At 37.4% G+C, this 21,258-nt stretch overlaps 1 protein-coding gene across 5 annotated transcripts in view; it reads left to right on the forward strand.

Moving 5' to 3' along the window:
• The window catches only part of SCAP (SREBF chaperone), a 94,383-nt gene that overhangs the window by 25,645 nt on the left and 47,480 nt on the right, over positions 1-21,258 (forward strand). The gene's annotated exons all lie outside the window — the stretch shown is intronic.

The raw sequence follows: 21,258 nt of genomic DNA on the forward strand, positions 1-21,258 counted from the left end.
TTCTTATGAAATTTGCTAATACTTGTTGTGTGACCTAACATAGGATCTATCCTGGAGAATGTTCCATGTGTGCTTGAGAAGAATGTGTATTCTGGTGCTGTTTGGATGAAATATTCTGTATGTCTGTTGGGTCCATTTGGTCTAGAGTATAGTTCAAGTTCAAATGTTTCCTTATTGATTTTCTGTCTGGACAATTTTTTGTTGAAAGTAGGATATTGAAGTCTCCTACCATTACTGTATTGTCTATTTCTCCCTTCAGATCTTTTAGTATTCGCTTAATATATTTAGGTGCTCTGATAATGGGTACATATATATTTACCAGTGTTAAATCCTCTTGATGAACTGACTTCTTTATCATTATATAATGACCTTTTTTGTCTCTTGTTAAGTTTTTCACCTGAAGTCTGTTTTGTCTAAGTATAAGTATAGCCACTCCTGCTCTCTTTTGGTTTTCATTTTCATGAAATACCTTTTTCCATCCCTTCACTTTGAGTCTTTTTGTGTCCTTAAAGCTGAAATGAGTCTCTTGTGGGAAGCATATAGTTGGGTCTTTTTTTTTTTTTTTAAATCCATTCAGCTACTGTATGCCTTTCAAATAGATGATTTAATGAATTTAAATTTAAAGTAGTTATTGATACGTAAGGACTTACTAAAGCTATCTTATTAATTATGTTCTGGCTGTTTTGTAATTCCTTTGTTCCTTTCTTCCTCTCTTGCTGTCTTCCTTTTTGAATTGATAATTTTCCTTAGTGTTATGTTTTGATCTTGATCTTTTGTCTGTCTGCTGTAGTGTTTTGCTTTGTGATTACCATGAGGGTTACATAAAACATCTTATAGTTATAACAATCTATTTTAAGCTGATAACAACTTAACTTCCATAGTATACAAAAATTCTATGCTTTCCTCTCCCATTTTATGTTTTTGATAGCACAGTTTACATATTTTTTTAAAATTAATTAATTAACTAATTTATTTATTTTTGGCTGTGTTGGGTCTTCGTTTCTGTGCGAGGGCTTTCTCTAGTTGTGGCGAGTGGGGGCCACTCTTCATCGTGGTGCACGGGCCTCTCACTGTCGCGGCCTCTTTTGTTGTGGAGCACAGGCTCCAGACGTGCAGGCTCAGTAGTTGTGGCTCACGGGCCTAGTTGCTCCGTGGCATGTGGGATCTTCCCAGACCAGGGCTCAAACCCGTGTACCCTGCATTGGCAGGCAGATTCTCAACCACTGCGCCACCAGGGAAGCCCTACATATTTTTATATTGTGTATTCATAAGGAAATTATTGTCACTGTAGTGATTTTTAATACTTAGTCTTTATACTAGAGTTAAGAGATTAACATACCAGCATATTACAGTATTAAAGTCATTCTCAGTATCTGTGGGAGATTGGTTCCATGACACCCCTGCCCCCCATGTATACCAGAATCCGTGGATGCTCAAGGCCCTTGGATAAAATGGAGTAGTATTTACATATAGCCTTTAAATCCTCTCTAGATCACTTATAATACCTAATATCATGTAAATATCATGTAGCTAGTTGTAAATGCTATGTAAATTGTTACCAGAGTGGGGCAAATTCAAGGTTTGCTTTTTGGAACTTCCTGAGTTTTTTTTTTTTTTTTCTCAAATATTTTCAATCAGTTGGTTCAATCTGTGGATGTGGAATTCTCGAATAGGGAGGGCCAACTGTATTTTGAATTTGACTATACATATACTTACCTTTAGCAGTGTGTTTTATATTTCTATGTTTCTATGTTACTAGTGTCTTTTCATTTCAGCTTGAAGAAGTTTTAGCATTTCTTGTAAGGCAGGTCTAGTGATGATGAATGGTCTACACATTTGTTTGTCTGGTAAAGTCTTTACCTCTCCTTTATTTCTGAAGGACAGCTTTGCCGGTTAAAGTAGGCAGGTTTTTTTTTTTTAATTGAAGTATAGTCGACTTAGAATGTGGTGTTAGTTTCAGGTGTACAACAAAGTAATTTGTATACATACACAAACACACACACACACACACTGTGCCTATACAGTAGGTCTTTGTTGTTTATCTATTTTATATATAGTAATGTGTATCTGTTAATCCCAAGCTCCTAATTTATCCCTCCCTCCATCTCCCATTTCCCCTTTGGTAAACTGTTAAGTTTGTTTTCTATGTCTGAGTTTTGTTGTTTTTTTTTTAACTTTTCATTTCATATTGGAGTATAGTTGATTAACAATGTTGTGTTAGTTTCAGGTGTACAGGAGCATGATTCAGTTATACATATACACGTATCTATTCTTTCTGAAATTCTTTTCCCATTTAGATTGTTACATAATATTGATCAGAGTTCCCTGTGCTGTACAGTAGGTCCTTGTTCATTATCCATTTTAAATATAGCAGTGTACATGTCAGTTCCAAACTCCTTAACTATCCCTCCCCCCCACCCATCCCCCCGGTAACCATAAGTTCCTTCTCTAAGTCCGAGTTTGTTTCCGTTTTGTTTTTTTAAAATAAATTTTATTTATTTATTTATTTATTTATTTATTTATTTATTTGTGGCTGCATTGGGTTTTCGGGCTGTGCGCAGACTTTCTTTTAGTTATGGCAAGCGGTGGCTACTCTTCGTTGCGGTGCTCAGGCTTCTCATTGTGGTGGCTTCGCTTGTTGCAGAGCACAGGCTCTAGGCGTGCGGGCTTCAGTAGTTGTGGCACATGGGCTCAGTAGTTGTGGCTCATGGGCTCTAGAGCACAGGCTCAGTAGTTGTGGTGCATGGGCTTAGTTGCTCCGCGGCATGTGGGATATTCCTGGACCAGGGCTCGAACCTGTGTCCCCTGCATTGGCGGGTGGATTCATAACCACTGTGCCACCAGGGAAGCCCTAGTTTCTGTTTTGTAAATAAGTTCATTTGTATCATTATTTTAAGATTCTACATGTAAGTGATGTCATATGATATTTCTGTTTCTCTGTCTGACTTCAGTCAGTATGACAAGTTCTAGGTCCATTCATGTTGCTGTAAATGGCATTATTTTATTCTTTTTACTGGCTGAGTAATTTTCCATTGTATATATGTATGCCATTTTCTTTATCCATTCTTCTGTTGATGGACATTTAGGTTGATTCCACGTCTTGGCTATTGTAAATGGCGCTGCAGTGAACATTGGGGTGCATGTATCCTTTTGGACCATATTTTTCTCTGGATACATGCCCAGGAGTGGGGTTGCAGGATCATATGGAAGCTTTGTTTTTAGTTTCTTTATTTTAATATTTATTTATTTATTTGGCTGCACCGGGTCTTCGTTGTGCCTTGAGGAATCTTTTAGTTGCAGCATGTGGGCTCTTAGTTGTGGCGTGTGGGATCTAGTTCCCTGACCAGGGATCATACCCAGGCCCCCTGCATTGGGAGCACGGAGTCTTAAACAACTGGACCACCAGGAAGTCCCTGTTTTTAGTTTCTTAAGGAACCTCCATACTGTTTTCCATAGTGGCTGCACCAATTTACATTCCCACCGACAGTGTAGGAGGGTTCCTTTTTCTCCACACCCTCTCCAGCATTTATTGTTTGTGGATTTTTGGATGATAGCCATTCTGACTGCTGTGACGTGATAGCTCATTGTAGTTTTGATTTGCATTTATCTAATAATTAGTGATACTGAACATCTTTTCATGTGACTCTTGGCCATCTGTATGTCTTCTTTGGAGAAATGTCTCTTTAGGTCTTCTGCCCATTTTTTGATTCGGTTGTTTGTTTTGATGATATTAAGCTGCATGAGCTGTTTGTAAATTTTGGAGGTTAATCCCTTGTTGGTCACATATTTCCAAGTATTTTCTCCTATTCTGTGGGCTGTCTTTTCATTTTGTTTATGGTTTCCTTTGCTGCACAAAAGCTTTGAGTTTAATTAGGTCCCATTTGTTTATTTTTGTTTTTATTTCCATTACTCTGGGAAATGGCTCGAAAAAGATATTGCTTTAATTTATGTCAGGGAGTGTTTTGCCTATGTTTTCCTTTAGGAGTTTTATAGTGTCCTGTCTCACATTCAGGTTTTTAATCCATTTTGAGTTTATTTTTGTGCATGGTGTTAGGGAGTGTTCTAATTCCATTCTTTTACTTGTAGCTGTCCAGTGTTCCCAGCACCACTTATCGAAGAGACTGCTTTTCTTTCATTGTATAGTCTTGCCTCCTTTGTCATAGATCAATTAACCATAGGTACGTAGGTTTATTTCTGGGCTTTCTGTCCTGTTCCATTTATCTATATTTCTGTTTTTGTGCCAGTACCATACTGTTTTTTTTTTTTTGATGTGAACCATTTTTAAAGTCTTTATTGAATTTGTTACAATATTGCTTCTGTTTTACGCTTTTGGTTTTGTTTTTTTTTTGATATCTTTATTGGAGTGTAATTGCTTTACAATGGTGTGTTAGTTTCTACTTTATAACAAAGTGAATCAGTTATACATGTACATATGTTCCCATATCTCTTCCCTCTTGCATCTCCCTCCCTCCCACCCTCCCTATCCCACCCCTCTAGGTGGTCACAAAGCACTGAGCTGATCTCCCTGTGCTATGTGGTTGCTTCCCACTAGCTATCTATTTTACGTTTGGTAGTGTATATATGTCCATGCCACTCTCTCACTTTGTCACAGCTTACCCTTCCCCCTCCCAATATCCTCAAGTCTATTCTCTAGTAGGTCTGTGTCTTTATTCCCTTCTTGCCACTAGGTTCTTCATGACCTTTTTTTTTTCCCTTAGATTCCATATATATGTGTTAGCATACTATATTTGTTTTTCTCTTTCTGATTTACTTCACTCTGTATGACAGACTCTAACTCCATCCACCTCACTACAGTACCATACTGTTTTGATGACTGTAGCTTTGTAGTATAGTTTGAAGTCTGGGAGCCTGATTCCTCCACCTCTGTTTTTCTTTCTCAAGATTGCTTTGGCTATTTGGAGTCTTTTGTGTCTCTACACGAATTTTAAGATTTTTTGTTCTAGTTCTGTGAAAATTGCTATTGGTAATTTGATAGGGATTGCATTGAATCTGTAGATTGCCTTGGGTAGTATAGTCATTTTCACAATATTGGTTCTTCGAATCCAAGAACATGGTATATCTTTCCATCTGTTTCATTTTCGATTTCTTTCATCGGTGTCTTACAGTTTTCAGAGTACAGGTCTTTTGTCTCCTTAGGTAGCTTTATTCCTAGGTACAGTATTTTATTCTTTTTGATGCAGTGGTAAATGGGATTGTTTCTTGAATTTCTCTTTCTGATCTTTCGTTGTTAGTGTACAGAAATTCAGCAGATTTCTGTGTATGTATTTTGTAACCTGCAAATTTACCAAATTCATTGATGAGTTCTAGTAGTTTTCTGGTATCCTCTTTAGGATTTTCTATGTATAGTATCATGTCATCTGCAAACAGTGACAGTTTAACTTTTCCAATTTGGATTCCTTTTATTTCTTTTTCTTTTCTGCTGTAGCTAGGACTTCCAAAACTATGTTGAATAAAAGCGGCGAGAGTGGGCATCCTTGTCTTGTTCCTAATCTTAGAGGAGATGCTTTCAGCATTTCCCCATTGAGTATGATGTTAGCTGTAGGTTTGTCATATATGGCCTTTATTATGTAGAGGTATGTTCCCTCTATGCCCATTTTCTGGAGAGTTTTTATCATAAATGGGTGTTGAATTTTGTCAAAAGCTTTTTCTGTATGTATTGAGATGATCATATGGTTTTTATTTTTCAATTTGTTGATGTGGTATATCACACTGATTGATTTGTGGATATTGAAAAATCCTTGCATCCCTGGGATAAATCCCACTTGATCATGGCGTGTGATCCTTTTAATGTATTGTTGGATTTGGATTCCTAGTATTTTGTTGAGGATTTTTGCGTCTGTGTTCATCAGTGATACTGGCCTGTAATTTTCTTTTTTGTGTGTGGTATCTTTGTCTGGTTTTGGTATCAGGGTGATGGTGACATCATAGAATGAGTTTGGGAGATTTCCTTCCTCTGAAGTTTTTTGGAACAGTATCAGAAGGGTAGGTGTTAGCTCTTCTCTAAATGTTTGATAGAATTTGCCTGTGAAGCCATCTGGTCCTGTACTTTTGTTTGTTGGAAGTTTTTAAATCATAGTTTCAATTTTAGTACTTGTGATTGGTCTGTTCATATTTTCTGTTTATTCCTGGTTCAGTCTTGGGAGAGTGTACGTTTCTAAGAATTTGTTCATTTCTTCCAGGTTGTTCATTTTATTAGCATACAGTTGCTTGTAGTAGTCTCTTATGATCCTTTGTATTTCTGTGGTGTTAGTTGTAACTCCTCATTTTTCATTTCTAATTTTATTGAATTGAGTCCTTTTCCTTTTTTTCTTGATGAGTCTGGCTAAGGTTTATCAATTTTGTTTATCTTTTCAAAGAACCAGCTTTTAGTTTCATTGATCTTTGCTATTGTTTTCTTCATCTTTATATATATATTTTTATTTTATTAATTTTTATTGGAGTATAGTTGCGTTAGTCTATATCATTTATTTCTGCTCTGTTCTTTATGATTTGTTTCCTTCTACTAACTTTAGGTTTTGTTTGTTCTTTCTGTAGTTGCTTTAGGTATAAGGTTAGGCTGTTTATTTGAGATTTTTCTGGTTTCCTGAGGTAAGATTGTATTGCTATAAACTTCCGTCTTAGAACTGCTTTTGCTGCATCCCATAGGTTTTGGATTGTTGTGCTTTCGTTTTCATTTGTCTCTAGGTATTTTTTGATTTCCTCTTTGATTTCTTCAGTGATCCATTGGTTGTTTAGTAGCATATTGTTTAGCCTCCATGTGTTTGCATATGTTTGTGTTTTTTACAGTTTTTTTCTTGTAGTTTATTTCTAATCTCGTAGCATTTTGGTCAGAAAAGATGCTTGATATGATTTCAGTTTTCTTAAATTTACTGAGACTTGCTTTGTGGTCCTGTTTTTGTTTTGTAAATAAGTTCATTTGTATTATTTTTTAGATTTCACATTTAAGTGATATCGTGTAATACCTGTCATTCTGTCTGACTTACTTCACTTAGTGTGATAATCTCTAGGTCCATCCACGTTGCTGCAAACATGGCCATATTTCATTCTTTTTTTAATGGCTGAGAAATATTCCATTGTGTGTGTGTGTATATATATATATATATATATATATATATATATATATATATATATATACACCACATCTTCTTATCCATTCATCTTTTGATGGACACTTAAGTTGCTTCCATGTCTTCTGTATTGTACATAGTGCTACTAAGAACATTGGGGTGCATGTATCTTTTCAAATTAGAGTTTTCTTCTTTTCTGGATATAGGTTGGCAGTTTTTTCTTGCAGCACTTTGAATAAATCATTCCACCCTTTCCTGGCCTATAAGGTGTTTGCTGAGAAATCCACTGATAGCCTTACAGGAATTCCCTTGTATGTGAGGAATTTTTTTGTCTTGTTGCTTTTAAAATTCTTTGTCTTTGATTTTAGATGATTTCTTTATAGTGTGTCTTGGAGGAGAACTAGATCTTTTGGGGGACCTGTAAGTTTTATTTTTTATTTTTTATAAATTTTTGAAATAAACTTGGATGTCCAAATCTCTTCCCAGATTGCGAAGATCTCAGCTGTTATTTCTTTAAATAAGCTTTCTGCCCCTTTCTCCGTCTCTTCTCCTTTGGGGACTCCAGCAGTGCTTATGTTGTTTCTTTTGATGATACCCCTTGATTCATGAAGGCTTTCTTCACTCTTTTTCATTATTTTCTCTTTGTTCACCTTGAACTGGATAATTTCAAATGACCTGTCATTGACATCATGGATTTTTTTCTTTTGCTTGATCAAGTCTGCTGTTAATACTTTCTAGTGCATTTTCATTTCATCCATTTTATTTTTTTCAGTTCTAGGATTTCTGTTTGGTTCTTTTTAATGATTTCTGTCTCTTTGTTAAATTTTTTGTTTTGTTCATGTATTGGTTTACTGACTTCACTGAATTGCCTTTGTGTGTTTTCTTGCAGCTCACTGAGGCCTTCTTTAAAACAACTATTTTAAATTTTTTACTGGGCAGATTGCAGATCCCCATTTTGGGGGGGTCAGTAACTGGAAAATTACTGTGTTCCTTTGGTGGTGGTATGTTTCATTGAGTTTTCACGTTCCTTGAAGTCTTGTGTTGCTGTCTTTGCATCTGAAGCAATCATCTTTTCCAGTCTTTACTGACTGGCTTCAGGAGAGATACACCTTTTGTCAGCCCTGCTAGGGATTCCGAGGCTTTCTCAGTAAATGAAAATTGCATTAGCAGATATTCCAATTGCTTTTTAAATGGATATCAAGTTTTAGAATTAACCTGTAGAAAACACACGGAAGATTTTATTTCATTTTATTTTTTGGGTTGACTTAAACAACGTTTATTTTCTCACAGTTGTGGAGGCCAGAAGTCTGAGAGCAAGGTGTCCACTGGGTTCATTTCTTCTAAGACCTCTGTCCTTTGTGGAAATTTTTCTAAGAGTTGAAAAAGTGAATATGAAAAACCTTGACAATGTATGAAGACATAAGCATTAAAATACTAAAATCAGAAATACATTCCAGTACTCTTTGATAGAAATGCATGTATACCACTTTTATAAATGAAAAGTAATGACTGTTGCAGCTCATAAAGAGGAACTTTGGGGAGATACTCTTATTTCTTGATTGAGTGGTATTTAGATTAAATGGCTATGTTTACTTTCATGGAGCTGCTTGCTTTTAATTTGTATACTTTTCTGTAATATTTAATGCTGAGCTTTAAAAGTTTATTTAAAGTTAAAAACTTAGTACTTTTCACTTAAACTGTCTCTGCATGTTAGCATATCACATGAAGACCAACAACCACTATTAACATTTTCTTCCATTCTTTTGTGCATTTTTTGCCTGTAATCTTTATTTAATTTTTTTTCATTTTGTGAAAGTACATGCTTTGTACTTTCACAGAGTACAGTGGATTGATGATATGATTGACAGAAAGATGCCAAGAACCATAGTATGGGAAGTTTCTTTAGTGGCAAAGAATCCAGAAATTTATTAAGGTTTTTACATTAAAAATAAAAGGGTTCTGATTCTGGTCAACATGTAGTAAGCACACTCTACCCTTTTCCTCTGAGTAAATACAATTAAAATCCTAGGGCAGACTCCATGGACCAGCTGTCTGAGTACCCTGAAAGATAAATGGTAGCAGATGGAATGGGAAAGGAAGTTGTTTTTGTTTTTTCTCTCCGTAGAATACTTTCCAGCCTGAACTCAAAGGTAACCCAAAACCTGGAACTGGACACTAGGTGCAGACAGAAAGAAGTCTGAGAGAAGCCCTGTCTTTATAGTCTGAGGAGTGAGAAAAAGGGGATTCTTAAAGAGGTTGGAAGGAAGGGATGGAGGAAGAGAATCTTTTGTGTTTTGGTTGCTTTTTTTTTTTTTTTCCATTTTGTCCTGCTCTTGTCCCCCATGAAATTCTGTGGTGGTGAAGGCAGCAATGACATTGGCAGCCAGGTGGGAGCGGAATCCTTTTATTTATAGGGATTATGGTCCTAAGAGCATGGAGATATTTGCTGATTTTGTCCTCTCAATTCTCACCACTTTACCCGGGAAGCAGTCACAGTTGTGGAGGCGCTCAGCAGAGCAGGAAAACGAAAGCCCTTCCCTTCTAGCCAGAAGACCCAGAAAAGGTCCTCTAGGAGCTGGAATGTCTTGGGAGGATTGTAGAGAGGAAGGAACTCAACAAAGTGAACCCATAATATTGTGTATGAACTCCTGGGTTCTTTTCCAAAATAGCATATGTGCATCTGACTCTAAACAGCATGCCAAATGCTAGACTACTGCCCAAGTCCTATGCTGGCCGTTGCACAATATGCATGAGACAAATCAAAATGGTACTGCAAGGGCTTTGAAAACCAAACTGACATTGGAACCACAGCCCAGGGAAATTTGATAGGAATTTGTGGATTGGACTTGATCAGGTAGATTGCTGCTAAAACAAAAATCCAACGTTTTCCGTTGGATTTAAACAAGGTTCAGAGTAACATAGCGTAGTATCTAAACATTCAAAATTACTCCACATGTAAAGAATCAGGAAAATCTCACCATCTCTTAAGAAGAAAAGACAGTCAACAGATGGCAACCATGACATGACATAGATGTTGGAATCATCAAAGAGTTTAAAGTGTAATTATTAATTAAAACCTTGCTCTAATAATTGAGGGTGAACCTCCTTGAAGCAAATGGAAAGTTATACATTTGAATTTAATATTGGAAGTTTTGGGACTTCCTGGTGGTGCAGTGGATAAGACTTTGTGCTCCCAAAGCAGGGGGCCTGAGTTTGATCCCTGGTCAGGGAACTAGATCTCATATGCATGCTGCAACTAAGAGTTCGCCTGCCACAACTAAGGAGCTCGCCTGCCGCAGCTAAGGAGCCCACCTGCTGCAACTAAGGAGCCTATGTACCACAACTAAGGAGCCCACGTGCCACAACTAAGGAGCTGGAGAGCTTCAACTAAGGAGACTTGGAGCTGCAACTGAGCCCGCGAGCCACAACTAAGGAGCCTGCCTGCTGCAACTAAGACCTGGTGCAACCAAATAAATAAATGTATATTTTTATAAAACATAAAAAAATAAAATTGGAAGTTTTATAACTAAAACTAAATTTAAAATTCATTGAGTGGTGTCAGTGACAGAATAGGGATATATTAAGTCAGTTAACTTGAAGGTAGAAGAATAAAAACTATCTAGTCTGACCAACAGAGATTTAAAATAAACTGAAGAAAGATGAGAGCTTCAGGGACCCATGGGACAATAACAGAAAGCTTATCTTTCATGTTATTGAAGTCCCAAAAGGAGTGGAGATGGAGTGGTGCAGAAAAAGTGTTTGTGGAAATTATAGAAAGAAAGAAAGAAAGAAATATGTTTCTATTTGCAGTTGACATGATAGTCTGCTTAGAAAATCCCAAGGAATGTACAAAAAAGACTGTGGAACTAATTAGTGAGTTCAGCACAATTGTAGGATACAAGATCAACATATTAAAATCAGTTATATTTCTTTGTACTAGCAATTAACATGGGGAAACTGAAATTGAAAACACAACCACTAAAAAAACTATTAGGTGTAAATCTAACAAAACATGTACAGCGCTTGTATGCTGAAAACTATACAATAATGATTAAAGAGGGAATTCCCTGGCGGTCCAGTGGTTAGGACTCCATGCTTCCATTGCAGGGGGTGTGGGTTCTATCCCTGGTCAGGAAACTAAGATTCCCACAAGCCATGGCTTGGCCAAAAAAAAAAAGAAAAATGGTTAGAGAAATCAAAGATCTAAATAAATGGAGAGAGATGTCATGTTCATAGATTGGAAGAGTAAACATAGTAGTGATGTCAGTTCTTCTCAAATTGATACGTATGTTTAATGTAGTTCCTATCAAAATTCTAGCAAGATTTTTGTAGACATAGACTAGATTACTCTAAAATGTATATGGAAAGCAAGTAAACTAGAATGGGTAGAACAATTTTGAAGAAGAATAAAATGGAAGGAATCACTTTACTCATTTCAAGACTTTATAGCTATTGTAATCAAGACTGTGTAGTATTGGTGGAGGGCTAGACACTTAGGTCCCTGGAACATTATAGAAAACCCAGAAATAGACTCATAAAGTACAGCCAACTGGTTTTTTTATTTGGTTACACCAGGTCTTAGTTGCAGCACGTGGGCTCCTTAGTTGCAGCTCGCCAGCTCCTTAGTTGCAGCATGTGAGTTCCTTACTTGTGACATGCAAACTCGTAGTTGCGGCATGCATGTGGGATCTAGTTCCCTGACCAGGGATAAAACCCAGGCCCTGTACATTGGGAGCATGGAGTCTTATCCACTGTGCCACCAGGGAAGTCCCCAGCCAACTGCTCTTTGACTGAATGTTTGTGTTCCTCCTGCCCCAAATTCGTATGTTGAAATCTTAACCCTTGGTGTGATTGTATTAGGGAGTTGGGGCCTTTGGGAGGTAATTAAATCGTGAGGGTGGAGTCCTCATGAATGGGATTACTACCCTTATAAAAGAAACCCCAGAGAACTCTCACTCCCTTTTCTGCCATGTGAGGGCACAGTGAGAAGATGGCCAATTATGAACCAGGAAGTGGGCCCTCACCAGAAACTGAATCTGCCAGTGCCTTGATCTTGGACTTCCTAGCCTTTAGAACAGTGAGAAGTAAATATTTGTTGTTTAAGCCACCCAGTGTATGCTATTTTTATTATAGCAGCACAAAGGACTAAGACAGGTGCCAAAGCAATTCATTGGATGAAAGGTAGTCTTCTCAACAATTGGTGCTAGAACAATTGGTTATCCATAGGGAAAAACAAAACGCAAAAATCCTAGATCTAATCTCACATCTTACAGAAAAAAATACTCAAATGTATCATAGGTTTAAATGTAAAACTATAAAAAATTTTAAGAGAAAACCTCAGAGAAAAATTTCAGAATTCTTTTACATGACACCTAAAGCATGATCCATTCCACCTAAAGGGAAAAAAAAAAGGGTAAATTAGACTTCATCAAAATTAAAAGCTTCGGCTCTATCACAGAGTCTGTGCAAAGAATTTAAAAAAGAGGTTATAGACGTGAAGAAAATATTTGTGAACAACATATCTGGTAGGGACTTATATCCAGAATATATAAGGAAATCTCAACAACTCCTAAATACCAAGGGGATCAAAGAAGAAAATACAAGAGAAGATAGAAAATACTTTGAGATGGATGAAAAGAGAAATCACAAATACAGAAACTATGGGATGCAGCTAAAGTAGTGTTTGGAGGGAAATTTACAGCTGTAAATGCCTGTATTAAGAAAGAAGAAAGAGAGAGTGGAGACAGCAGAAGCAAGAAGAACTACAGTCCTGCAGCCTGTTGAACGAAAACTACATTTACAGAACGATAGACAAAATGAAAAGGCAGAGGACTATGTACAGATGAAGGAACAAGATAAAACCCCAGAAAAAGAACTAAATGAAGTGGAGATAGGCAATCTTCCAGAAAAAGAATTCAGAATAATGATAGTGAAAATGATCCAGGACCTCGAAAAAAGAATGGAGGCAGAGATGGAGAAGATGCAAGAAATGTTTAACAAAGATCTAGAAGAATTAAAAAACAAACAGAGATGAACAATACAATAACAGAAATGAAAAATGCACTAGAAGGAATAAATAACAGAATAACTGAGGCAGAAGAACAGATAAGTGACCTGGAAGACAGAATGGTGGAATTCACTGCCACGTAACAGAATAAAGAAAAAAGAATGAAAAGAAACGAAGATAGCCTAAGAGACCTCTGGGACAACATTAAACGCACCAACATTCATGTTATAGAGGTCACAGAAGGAGAAGAGACAGAGAAAGGACCCAAGAAAACATTTGAAGAGATTATAGTTGAAAACTTCCCTAACAAGGGAAAGGAAATAGCCACCCAAGTCCAGGAAGCGCAGAGAGTCCCAGGTAGGATAAACCCAAGGAGAAACACGCCGAGACATATAGTAATCAAAATGACAAATTAAAGACAAAGAAAAATTATTAAAAGCAACAAGGGGAAAATGACAAATAACATACAAGGGAACTCCCATAAGGTTAACAGCTGATTTCTCAGCAGAAACACTATAAACCAGAAGGGAGTGGAATTATACTTTTAAAGTGATGAAAGGAAAGAACCTACAACCAAGATTACTCTACCTGGCAAGGATCTCATTCAGATTTGATGGAGAAATCAAAAGCTTTACAGACAAGCAAAAGCTAAGAGAATTCAGCACCACCAAACCAGCTCTACAACAAATGCTAAAGGAACTTCTCTAAGTGGGAAACACAAGAGAAGAAAAGAACCTACAAAAACAAACCCAAAACAATTAAGAAAACTCATAAGAACTTCACATATCGATAATTACCTTAAATGTGAATGGATTAAATGCTCCAACCAAAAGACACAGGCTCGCTGAATGGATACAAAAACAAGACCTATATATATGCTGTCTACAAGAGACCCACGTCAGACCTAGGGACACATACAGACTGAAAATGAGGGGATGGTAAAAGATATTCTATGCAAATGGAAATCAAAAGAAAGCTGGAGTAGTGATACTCATATCAGATAAAATAGACTTTATTTTATTTTATTTTTTAATAAATTTATTTATTTATTATTTTAGTTTTGGCTGCTTTGGCTCTTCATTGCTGCACGGGGGCTTTCTCTACTTGCGGTGAACGGGTGCTACTCTTCGTTGCGGTGCGTGGACTTCTCATTGCGGTGGCTTCCCTTGTTTCAGAGCACTGGCTCTAGGCATGTGGGCTTCAGTAGTTGTGGCTCACAACTCTAGAGCACAGTCTCAGTAGTTGTGGTGCACAGGCTTAGTTGCTCCGTGGCATGTGGGATCTTCCCGGACCAGGGCTCGAACCCGTGCCCCCTGCATTGGCCAGCAGATTCTTAACCACTGTGCCACCAGGGAAGCCCAAAATAGACTTTAAAATAAAGACTGTTACAAGAGAGAAGGAAGGACACTATATAATGATCAAGGCGTCAATCCAAGAAGAAGATACAACAATTATAAATATATATGCACCCAACATAGGAGCACCTCAATACATAAGGCAAATGCTAAGAGCTATAAAAGAGGAAATCGACAGTAACACAATAATAGTGGGGACTTCAATACCTCACTTACACCAATGGACAGATCATCCAGACAGAAAATTAATAAGGAAACACCAGCTTTAAATGACACAGTAGACCAGACAGATTTAATTGATATTTATAGGACATTCTATCCAAAAACAATTGATTACACTTTCTTCTCAAATGCACATGGAACATTCTCCAGGATAGATCACATCTTGGGTCACAAATCAAGCCTTGGTAAATTTTAAAAAATTGAAATCATATTAAGCATCTTTTCCAACCACAATGCTATGAGATTAGAAATCAGTTACAGGGAAAAAAAATGTAAAAAACACAAACACATAGGGGCCAAACAATACATTACTAAATAACCAAGAGATCACTGAAGAAATCAAAGAGGAAATCAAAAAATACCTAGAAACAAATGACAACGAAAACACGACGATCCAAAACCTATGGGATGCAGCAAAAGCAGTTCTAAGAGAAAGTTTATAGCAATACAATCCTACCTCAAGAAACAAGAAAAATCTCAAATAAACAATCTAACCTTATGCCTAAAGGAACTTGAGAAAGAAGAGCAAACAAAACCCAAAGTTAGTAGAAGGAAAGAAGTCATAAAGAACAGAGCAGAAATAAATGAAGTAGAAACAAAGAAAACAATAGCAAAGATCAATAAAACTAAAAGCTGGTTGTTTGAGAAGATAAACAAAATTGATAAACCTTTAGCCAGACTCATCAAGAAAAAGAGGGAGAGGACTCAAATCAATAAAATTAGAAGTGAAAAAGGAGAAGTTACAACAGACACCACAGAAATTCAAAGCATCCTAAGAGACTACTACAAGCAACTCTATGCCAATAAAATGGACAACCTGGAAGAAATGGACAAATTCTTAGAAAGGTATAGCCTTCCAAGACTGAACCAGGAAGAAATAGAAAATATGAACAGACCAATCACAAGTAATGAAATTGAAACTGTAATTAAAAATCTTCCAACAAACAAAAGTCCAGGACCAGATGGCTTCACAGGTGAATTCTATCAGACATTTAGAGAAGAGCTAACACCCATCCTTCTCAAACTTTTCCAGAAAATTTCAGAGGAAGGAACACTCCCAAACTCATTCTACGAGGCCACCATCACCCTGATACCAAGACCAGACAAAGATACTACAGAAAAAGAAAATTACAGACCAATATCATTGGTGAATATAGATGCAAAAATCCTCAACAAAATACTAGCAAACAGAATCCAACAACACATTAAAAGGATCATACACCATGATAAGTGGGATTTATCCCAGGGGTGCAGGGATTCTTCAGTATACGCAAATTAATCAATGTGATACAGTATATTAAAAAACTGAAGAATAAAAACCATATGATCATCTCAATAGATGCAGAGAAAGCTTTTGACAAAATTCAACACCCATTTATGATAAGGACTCTCCAGAAAGTGGGCATAGAGGAAACCTACGTCAAGATAATAAAGGCCATATACAACAAAACCACAGCAAACATCGTTGTCAGTGGTGAAAAACTGAAAGCATTTCCTCTAAGATGAGGAACAAGACAAGGATGTCCACTCTTGCCACTCTTATTCAACATAGTTTTGGAAGTCTTAGCCACAGTAATCACAGAAGAAAAAGAAATAAAAGGAATCCAAATTGGAAAAGAAGAAGTAAAACTGTCACTGTTTGCAGATGACCTGATACTATACATAGATAATCCTAAAGATACCACCAGAAAACTCTAGAGCTAATCAATGAATTTGGTAAAGGTGCAGGATACAAAATTAATGTGCAAAAATCTCTTGCATTCCTATAACAACGAAAGATCAGAAAGAGAAATTAAGGAAACAATCTCATTTCACCATTGCAACAAAAAGAATAAAATACCTAGGAATAAATCTACCTAAGGAAGTAAAAGACCTGTACTCAGGAAACTATAAGTCACTGATGAAAGAAATCAAAGATGACACGTACAGATGGAGAGATATACCATGTTCTTGGATTGGAAGAATCAATATTGTGAAAATGACTATACTGCTCAAAGCAATCTACAGATTCAGTGCAATCCCTATCAAATTACCAATGGCATTTTTTACAGAACTAGAACAAAAAATCTTAAAATTTGTATGTAGACACAAAAGATCCTGAACAGCCAAAGCAATCTTGAGGGAAAAAAACAGAGCTAGGGAAAAAAACAGAGCTGGAGAAATGAGACTCCCTGACTTCAGACTATACTACAAAACTACAGTAATCAACACAATATGGTACTGGCACAAAAACAGAAATATAGATCAATGGAACAGGATAGAAAACCCAGAGATAAACCCATGCACCGGTGGTCAACTAATCTATTACAAAGGAGGCAAGGATATACAATGGAGAAAAGACAGTCTCTTCAATAAGTGGTGATGGGAAAACTGGACAGCTACATGTAAAAGAATGAAATTAGAACACTCCCTAACACCATGCACAAAAATAAACTCAAAATGGATTAAAGACCTAAATGAAAGACCAGACACTATAAAACTCTTAGAGGAAAACATAGGAAGAACACTCTGACATAAATCACAGCAAGATCTTTTTTGATCCACGTCCTAGAGTAATGGAAATAAAAACAAAAATAAACAAATGGGAACTAATGAAACTTAAAAGCTTTTGCACAGCAAAGGAAACTACAAACAAGATGAAAAGACAGCCCTCAGAATGGGAGAAAATATTTGCAAATGAATCAACGGACAAAGGATTAATCTCCAGAATATATAAACAGTTCATGCAGCTCAGTATTAAACAAACAAACAAAAAACAAACAAACAAACAACCCAATCCAAAAATGGGCAGAAGACCCAAATAGGCATTTCTCCAAAGAAGACATACAGATGGCCAAGAAGCACATGAAAAGCTGCTCAACATCACAAATTATTAGAGAAAAGCAAATCAAAACTACGATGAGATATCACCTCACACCAGTTAGAATGGGCATCATCAGAAAATCTACAAGCAACAAATGCTGGAGAGGGTGTGGAGAAAAGGGAACCCTCTTGCACTGTTGGTGGGAATGTAAATTGATACAGCCACTATGGAGAACAGTATGGAGGTTCCTTAAAAAAATAAAGATAGAATTACCATATGACCCAGCAATCCCACTACTGGGTATATACCTAGAGAAAACCATAATTCAAAAAGACACATGCACCCCAGTGTTCATTGCAGCACTATTTACAGTATCCAGGACATGGTAGGAACCTAAATGCCCATCGACAGACAAATGGATAAAGAAGATGTGGTGCATATATACAATGGAATATTACCCAGCCTTAAAAAGGAATGAAATTGGGTTATTTGTTGAGACGTGGAGGTAAGAAAGAGAAAAATGGGGCTTCCCTGGTGGCGCAGTGGTTGAGAATCTGCCTGCTAATGCAGGAGACACGGGTTCGAGCCCTGGTCTGGGAAGATCCCACATGCCACGGAGCAGTTGGGCCCGTGAGCCACAGCTGCTGAGCCTGCGCGTCTGGAGCCTGTGCCCCGCAACGGGAGGGGCCGCGATAGTGAAAGGCCCACGCACCGCGATGAAGAGCGGTCCCCGCACCGCGATGAAGAGTGGCCCCCACTTGCCGCAACTAGAGAAAGCCCTCGCACGAACCGAAGACCCAGCACAGCCAAAAATATATAAATAAATAAATAAAATAAATTTAATAAATAAATAAATTTAAAAAAAAAAGAAAGAGAAAAATATCGCATATTAACGCATATATGTGGAATCTAGAAAAATGGTACAGATGAACCCTTTTGCAAGGCGGAAACAGAGACACAGATGTAGAGAACAAACATACAGACACCAAGAGGGAAAGCAGGGGGTGGTGGTCGTGATGGTGGGATGAATTGGGAGATTGGGATTGATGTATATACACTAGTATGTATAAAACAGATAACTAATAAGAACCTGCTGTTTAAAAAAAATAGAATTAATTTTAAAAAATGAGAAAGAAGAGCTCAAATCAGTAACATTAAGAAACTAGAGAAAGAAGAAAAAGAAGAGCAAAATAAACCAAAAGCAAACAGAAGGAAGAAAATAATAAAGACTAGAGTGGAAACAAATGAATAGAGACTAGGAAAATAATAGAGTAAATAAAAGCAAGAGTTTGCTCTTTTAAAAGATCAGCACCTGAGGAAAAAAAGGGGAGACTCAAACAGCTAGAATCATTAATGAAAGTGGGGACGTTAACACCGAGCTTTCAGAAATAAAAATGATTTATAATACTTTGAACAGCAAATATTATGCCAATAAATTAGATAGCCTAGGTGAAAATGGACAAATTCCTAGAAAACACACAAACTAACAAAATTTACTCAAGAAGAAATAGAAAGTCTGAAGAGATGTAACAAGTAAAGAGATTAATAGTTTATAAACTTCCCACACAGAAAAAAAAAGCCCAGGGACTTTCCTGGTGGCACAGTGGTTAAGAATCCACCTGCCAATGCAGGGGACATGGGTTTGAGCCCTGGTCCGGGAAGATCCCACATGCCGCGGAGCAACTAAGCCCGTGTGCCACAACTACTGCGCCTGTGCTCTAGAGCCCGCAAGCCACAACTATGGAGCTTGCATACCACAGCTACTGAAGCCCGCATGCCTAGAGCCCATGCTCTGCAACAAGAGAAGCCACCGCAGTGAGAAGCATGCACACCACAATGAAGAGTAGCCCCCTGCTCTCTGCAACTAGAGAAAGCCAGCGTGCAGCAACAAAGACCCAATGCAGCCAGAAATAAATAAATAAAATTATTTAATTAAACAAAAAAAGCCCAAGATCAGATGGCTTCACTAGTAAATTCTACTAGATGTTTAAAGAAGATTTATCATGAACTGTTCTATAAAAGTACAAAGGAGGGGGCTTCCCTGGTGGCGCAGTGGTTGAGAATCTACCTGCCAATGCAGGGGACACGGGTTCGAGCCCTGGTCTGGGAAGATCCCACATGCCGCGGAGCAGCTGGACCCGTGAGCCACAATTACTGAGCCTGCGCGTCTGGAGCCTGTGCTCTGCAACAAGCGAGGCCGCGATAGTGAGAGGCCCATGCACCGCGATGAAGAGTGGCCCCCGCTTGCCGCAACTAGAGAAAGCCCTCGCACAGAAACGAAGACCCAACACAGCCATAAATAAATAAATAAATAATTTTAAAAAAGTGTTAAAAAAAAAAAAAGTACAAAGGAGCACTTGCCAAGTTATTCTACAAGGCCAGCATTACCCTAATACCAAAGCCAGACAAAGACATAAAAAAAGAAAGTTATACACCAGTATCCCTTATGAATGTAGATACAGAAGTTCTCAATATTATTAAACCGAGTCTAGCAACATTTAAAGGGATTATACCCAGGAATGCAAAGTTGGTTCAATACGAGAAAAAATCAATCAGTGTAATATACCTTATTAGTAGGATAAATTTAAAACCACATGATCATCTCAAAAGACACAAAGCATAATACCCTTTCATGATTAAAAAAAAAAAACACTCAACAAACTAGGAATAGATGGGGACTCCCTCAACTTGATAAAGGGCTTATATGAAAAACTCCCATGTAATACCATACTTAAGGTGAAAGACTGAATGCTCCTTTCCTAAGATCAGGAATAAGATGCATTCTCACCACTGCAGTTCAACATTGTACCAGAAGTTCTAGCCACCACAATTTTACAAGAAAAACAAAAGGCATCCAGATTGGAAAAGAAGTTAAACTATCTCTATTTGCAAATTACATGATCTCATATATATAACAGCTTAAGGAATACACACACAGATACATGCACACATGCACAGGTTCAGTGTCACTAGCCATTAGGGAAATGCAAATTAAGATCCAATAAGATACTAATACAGTCTTACTAGTACAGCTAAAATAAAGAATAGTGACAATACCAAATGCTGGTGAGGATGCTAAGAAACGAAGTCTCTCATGCTGCTGGTGAAAATGTAAAATGGTATGGGCACTCTGGAAAATATTTTGGCAGTTTCTTAGGATAAATTTTGCTTTGGAAAAGCTTTGCGTTAAAATGAATGCAGTGGAGTAAAGATGAATAATTCCCCTCTTGCTTGGTTCAGGTAGGTGGGCTGTGTAATGAACTAGAATTTGGATTTCTTTTTTTTTTTTTTTTTTTTTTTAATTTTCTTGGTGCTGTGAAAATTAGCAATTAGTATAACTAATAAAGATTAGTGGAAACTGAAAACGACTAAGGTCATGTCAGAAAGATTTGTATTTGCTGCAGAATTGAAGTGAGATGGTTTTTTTCTCAATTAGTAGTTCCATGTATAAGAGAACCCACCCACCCCCCTGTCCCCTGCCTCTTGTGTTACCAATTTGTGTGCGGAAGAGGCCTGAGAAGGAGATAAGGATTAGTAGGATCGCAATTTCCTGGAGGGCTTGGTTTTGGGACACTTAAGGGAAGAGATGTGGGGCTTGGCAGAGGACTGAGGTTGGAAAAGCTACAACTTGTTTATGGCCATCAGTCTTCAGGGATCCTCTTGACAGCGTCTTTCCACAGGCATATATCTCATTAGTGTTTGTTTTCCCCCTTGAGGTAGAACGGAGGGTTGGGGACACAGGAGCAGAAACGTTGCTTCCCTGGAGTCCTTGTTTATGCTGGG

Source organism: Balaenoptera acutorostrata, chromosome 10 (assembly GCF_949987535.1).
Source record: "Balaenoptera acutorostrata chromosome 10, mBalAcu1.1, whole genome shotgun sequence".
Taxonomy (NCBI): Eukaryota; Metazoa; Chordata; class Mammalia; order Artiodactyla; family Balaenopteridae; genus Balaenoptera; species Balaenoptera acutorostrata.